This window comes from Lathyrus oleraceus, chromosome 7 (assembly GCF_024323335.1).
Source record: "Lathyrus oleraceus cultivar Zhongwan6 chromosome 7, CAAS_Psat_ZW6_1.0, whole genome shotgun sequence".
In the NCBI taxonomy this organism is placed as follows: Eukaryota; Viridiplantae; Streptophyta; class Magnoliopsida; order Fabales; family Fabaceae; genus Lathyrus; species Lathyrus oleraceus.
In genome coordinates this window covers 256294363-256301078 of record NC_066585.1, presented here as the reverse complement: position 1 = coordinate 256301078, position 6716 = coordinate 256294363, and positions in this window count along the sequence as shown.

The window sequence follows — 6716 nt, the reverse complement described above, 5'->3', positions numbered from 1 at the left end:
ATGTAGGGTTTTAAGTGTTTAATGGGCTTGAAGTGTTTGGTTTTGATTATGAGCAAAAAGTGCAAAAAGTGAGGTGTGAAAGGAAACTCTAATTGTGGAAAAACTTAAGTGAGTGAAACAAAAGCAAATGGCCAAATGAGGTAAAGAGTGTGTTGGTTGGTTTGTGCAGCATCGCATGGAAATAAGTCCAACAGGGTGACTTTGAGGCTTTGTATCTTGATGAATACATGTCCAAATGGCAAGGCAATGCAAACAGTAGGAAGAGGGAATGGAGCTTAACATCTTTCATGTTGAACACAAATTTAAATGGTGAATGGAAAGAGGTGAAAAATGGCCATAAAGTGCAGGTTTCATAACTACAAAATGGTTGGGCCAGTTTGGCCTAAATGCTGCCTAAAAATTCAGTTCATGATGCCAACTTTAGATGAGTGCATCTCTCAAACCAATGATCCAAATGGGATGATTCAAAAGGATGTGAAAGAGGGAATAGAAAGGTACAATTGTCATGAAGAAAGTGTTTTCAAAAGATGCCTTGAAGTGCAAGAAAACTGGCCCATAAGTCTTGACAAATTTTGCAAATTTTGGACTTAGAAAATTTTCTAAGTGTCCTAAGATAATGTCTCACTTTGACCATGCATAACTTTCTCAATTTTAATCCAAATGAAACAAACTTTATATCTATAGAAAGCTTGGAACAAGAGGAACAACTTTCATGTTGGAGATATTTTCAAATGGAGCTTGCATCTTGATGTAAAATGGGCTTAAAGTCAGTGCAACAATTATGAAAACTTGCCTTAAATGGAAAGTCAACTATTTCCAAATTTAGTAACTTTTCCAACTCCTGATTAAATGCTGAATCCATGATCCAACCTTGATCAAATTTCACAAGTAGGCTCCCTTAGGCATGAATTTTGAGATTCCACTTTCAAAATGTAAGGAGTTGACTTTTCTGGCCCCACAGTTGACTTTTCCCAAACTGTCTGACTCCCGATTCCATTGATCAATTGAAGCACCTCTAGCTCAAATAAAGAGCTGATTTTTTGTATGTAGACCCTTGTGGACATATGGAGGGCCATGGAAAAGAGTTTCACCCAACGAATCAGAAATAAACCGATTTTATACCAAACCCTAATTTAGGGCAAAAATGATCAGGAACTTATTGCATTGATTGCCAATGGATCTTTCTGAGATGATTGTGGATCTTCTTAGGCCAAGATGCCTATATAATCATGACATGAATGGGCCCCCTTTACTTCCAAGCAAACATTGCATGTTGCAGATAGCCATGAAACCCTAGTTTTTGATTAAATCCCGATGAACACTCTGATAAGCTCTGAATCCTCCATTGATGAACTGAGGACCATAATAAAATACCTGGACCACCTTGAGACCCTTGAGACTTGTATACTTGGAGAATGAAGTCCAATTCTCAGTCTTGCTTTGTGTGGGCTCCTTCTGTTAAGGAGTGATCAATCAAACCCTGATTTCCCAAGTCACTGATGCAGTATGCAATGTGTATGACCTAGTATGATGCTAATGTAATGTGAAACACAATCCCATGCTTCCAAGAAAAATGAAGGGTAAATTTTGGGGTATTACAGCTGCCCCTATTCAATCAACTGGAGACCCGAAAGGAAGATAGCGGCGGCTTTCACACTTTCGAGGTATCAAGGGATTGAATACAATAAAAACCTGAAAATTTACACTGAAGTGAAGTGAAGTAACAATGCCTGTCAGAATCGGCAAAGAGATGGTCTTGATCTGAATATCAACAAAGAATTCGTCTGGTACGGTGAGAGTCGGTCTGAACACCGAAAAAAGAATGTTAGCCTGAATACCAAAATAAATGGTAACACAGGAATAACCATGGCCTGGACGCTGCTCATCAATCTGAATACTGGAAATGACTTTGATCTGAGCATCGAGAGATATAAGATTATCAACATCGGTCTGAACACCGGGAAACTGGCCTGAATGCCACTTCGGTCTGAATACCGGAAAAACTGGTCTGAATGCCACTTCGGTCTGAATACCGAAAAACTGGCCTGAATGCCGCTTCGGTCTGAATACCGGAAAACTGGCCTGAATGCCACTTCGGTCTGAATACCGGAAAAACTGGCCTGAATGCCACTTCGGTCTGAATACCGAAAAACTGGTCTGAATACCAGAAAACTGGCCTGAATGCCACTTCAGTCTGAATACCGGAAAACTGGCTTGAATGCCACTTCGGTCTGAATACCGGTAAACTGCCCTGAATGCCACTTCGGTCTGAATACCGGAAACTGGCCTGAATGCCACAAGTTGTGTCGACCTCAACGTCGGAAACTTCTTCGATCTGAATATCGGGAAACTGGCCTGAATCCCATTTCAGTCTGAATACCGGAAAACTGGCCTGAATGCCACTTCGGTCTGAATACCGGAAACTGGCATGAATGCCACAAGTTGCATCGACCTAAATATCGGAAACTTCTTCGATCTAGATATCGGGAAACTGGCCTGAATGCCACTTCGGTCTGAATACCGGAAAACTGGCCTAAATGCCACTTCGGTCTGAATACCGAAAAATTTCATGCCTGTCAGCATCGGCAGAAATAGGGAAGGTGATAATTGAGGCGGCACGTGGGCCAACGACCTATGCTGGAGATAATAAGTTATGAACAACCTTCAGTCTGAGTACTGGAAATAACTTTTGGCTTATCTCTTGGGATACCGAGGATGTTTTATGCTTCACATGCGCATGTTTGAATTTTTCAATGGCGTAATGCTCCATGAAAATGGAAATGCTACGCGATTTGGGAGGATGCAATGCAATATGATTCTACATGCAGGGATGCGAAATGCTGGGTAGAATGCCAAGCCGAGGCAAGGAATTCTGCTGGGGAAATGATCACAATCTTCTTGACCCAGGCAATGTTGTTGGAGATGCACAACACTCTGAACTCTGTGGGGAGAAATGACCAGTCACGCGGTCTTATGGCAATAACAAAATGCCGAGACTCTGACTGGGGAGACATGATACCGAAAGCCTGCTGCTGAGGAAAGCGACAGTGGTTCTGGCAACCATAATCTGCGAGAGAGACGACTCAGCAAGGGAAGCAAACACCAATACGGTACCGAGATTCTGCTTCAACGAGAGAGGCCATGGATCTAGCGTCGAGATCATCGATCTGGCATCGAATTCTGAGGAGCTGCTGCTTCTGCCGGGAAGATACAGTCTAGCACTGTCAACTCCGTTGGGGATATACAGTCTGGCACTGTCAACTCTACTAGGGAGTGTATAGTCTGAAACACAAGCTTGAGGAAGTACAATAGTGAGAACCGGCTGGGGATTGAAGAATCCAATGCTCGGACCAGCTCTGCAGGGATAAGATACCAACTACCAACTGTTGAAGAGAAACATATGCGATCATCTACTGGGAACCTTAAGGAATTGCCCGGAGTGTACCTGTTCTGGATAGACGATCCAAAGCACTTAAAATTTACAACAATTTTAAATGTTTATTGAGCGTGTACCTGTAAAAGCTCTTATGTTTCATGATGCAATGTTTATCAAAAATTCGGACGTCATTTTTGCAAACAAAACAGTAAAATGAAAACGAACACGGCGATATACTGAATAACGTGATTTTATTGATTGAATTTCCTTTGAATAGGCATTTACATCGGGAAGCAATCCCTGGAAAGAGGTAATCGCACAAAAGATAAAAACAGAAATTAATCTAATGGCAATGTGAAATGGATTTCTATCGGGTTCTAATTCTACTATGACTCGCTCGTCTTCAAGATCCTCCAAATGATCAGCTTTCTGGAGAAAAAAAAGTGATTGGATTGTTTCCTATCCTTCGAAAGTTTCCAGTTATCGACACGAGATGAGATTCAAGAACCACTCAGAACGCAGTCATTCGCTTAATCCCTAACTTTTGCCTGGATCGCCCTTTCGGGTTTTCAATCCACCGAGATACCCATTTTTGCATAAGTTGCCTTTTCAGGTTTTCAACTTACCGGGTGTACAATCTTTTCATTTTTAATCCCTAACTTTTGCCCGAACCTTTTCATTTTCTTGGTTCGCCGGGATGCCCATTTTTTGCCTGGACTATTCTTTTTATCGCTTAGCGGGTCTATTTTATGCAAAGTATATTTTAACTGTGTTTGAGTTCACAGGGGAAGTGAAGTCTTCACCATCCATAGTCGCAAGCATTAAGGCCCCACCATTAAAAATCTTGGTGACAATATATGGTCCCTCATAGTTAGGAGTCCACTTGCCCCTGTGATCTGTCTGAGGAGGAAGGATCCTTTTCAACACCAAATCTCCGACTTGGAAACATCGAGGACTCACTTTCCGATCAAAGGCTCTCTTCATCCGACTCTGATACAACTGCCCATGACAAACGGCTGCCATTCGCTTCTCTTTGATAAGACTCAACTCGTTGAACCTTGTTCGAATCCATTCAGCTTCGTCTAACTTGACATCCAACAGGACTCTTAGAGAAGGAATCTCCACTTCAACAGGTAGGAATGCTTCCATACCATACACAAGGGAGTAAGGGGTTGCCCCGGTCAACGTACACACTGAAGTACGGTACCCATGCAAGGCAAAGGGTAGCATCTCATGCCAATCTCTGTACGTAACGACCATCTTCTGCACAATCTTGTTTATGTTCTTGTTCGCTGCCTCAACATCACCGTTCATCTTAGGACGATAAGGGGAAGAATTGTGATGCTGAATGTTGAAGTTCTGGCACAACTCCTTCATCATTTTGTTATTGAGATTAGAACCATTATCAGTAATGATTCTTTCGGAAATCCCATAACGACAAATGATCTCTTTCTTAATGAATCGGGCAACCACATGTCTGGTGACCTTCGCAAATGACGCTGCTTCGACCCACTTGGTGAAATAGTCGATGGCAACAAGGATGAAGTGATGCCCTTGTGGACATATGGAGGGCCATGGAAAAGAGTTTCACCCAAGGAATCAGAAATAAACCGATTTTATACCAAACCCTAGTTTAGGGCAAAAATGATCAGGAACTGATTGCACTGATTGCCAATGGATCTTTCTGAGATGATTGTGGATCTTCTTAGGCCAAGATGCCTCTATAATCATGACATGAATGATCCCCCTTTACTTCCAACCAAACATTGCCTGTTGCAGATAGCCATGAAACCCTAGTTTCTGATTAAATCCCGATGAACACTCTGATGAGCTCTGAATCCTCCATTGATGAACTGAGAACCATAATAAGATACCTGGACCACCTTGAGACCCTTGAGACTTGTATACTTGGAGAATGAAGTACAATTCTCAATCTTGCTTTGTGTGGGCTCCTTCTGTTAAGGAGTGATCAATCAAACCCTGATTTCCCAAGTCACTGATGCAGTATGCAATGTGTATGACCTAGTATGATGATAATGCAATGTGAAACACAATCCCATGCTTCCAAGAAAAATGAAGGGTAAATTTTGGGGTATTACAATCCCCTTTTCAGAGTCTATCCTTGATATGTTCATCTTAACCGGTGACGGATTTTCTCTTTGATTGGTCTTCTACCCAGTAACTGGTAGTTGTAAATCCTACTTTGTCCCCTCGTAGAGCTAATCCTTGATATGTTCATCTTAACCGGTGACATATTTTCTTCCATGTCGAGTTTATCCTTGATATGTTCATCCTAACCGATGACAGATACTCTCACCCTTGGTCTTCTACCCAGTAACTAGTAGTTGTAAATCCTATCTTTTCTGCAGTTTTTCCCAGCAAGGCCATTCTTACCCTGTAACCGGTAATGAATACTCCCTCCTGGTGGTTCCCAGTGAGTCATCCTTGATATGTTCATCCTAACCAATGACGGATGTTCTCTCTGCCAGATCTTTATTATCTCCTTACCCAGTAACAGGTGGTAGATAATAGATTTCTGCTCCTCCTGTATTGAAGTTTATTTCTTCCCCAATCGAGTTGAGTGTGCATTTCCTTAGTGAAATCGCTTTTCCTGCATGAGGCAAGTATTTCAGTTTTATCCTGACTTACTCGTATCCCCTGCATATGTTGTTATTCCCTGGCTGAGTCTTTTCCATTTCGTATGGAATCCCTCGAGTTCCCCAGTAGTTTTAAGTCGTAGCTTGACCTACGCATAACTCCTTTTTCCCAGAGTCTCTGTCTCCCCAATGAGTTTTCCTTACGGAATGCATTGTGCTCTTGCGGACTTTCGGTCTCTCTGATTTCTTTTTCCTTTGTGGCAATATTTCCCCACAGAGCATTAACTTTTGCATTCACGTCATATGCATCATGAGGTCTCTTAGGGACCAAAATTAGTTTCTCTATGTTGTTATTTAAACCCATTCTACTGAGTCGAGCCGAAGATTTTAACCTTCACCTCCTCAGTTAGAACGCCCTTAAATAGGGGCAGCTGTAAGACCCCAATTTTGACCCTAAGATCCCTCATGCAATTTCATCATAAGCACTAGCATTGGGATCATACCTTGGCATCCTCCTTACCCTTTTCATTGGGTTTATTTTGGAAGAGATCACCAAGAAATTTGTGATTATATCATACTTGTATTTTATCATTTCACTAACCAAAATACCAAAAATATGTTTTTGCATTTGTCTAACTCTTTTGTAGGAACGACATGATTCCATTGATTCATCAAGTTCACATCTAGGGTTTGAGACCCTCATGAACAAAGAGCACAACCAAGAATTGATTCAAGAATGGTTA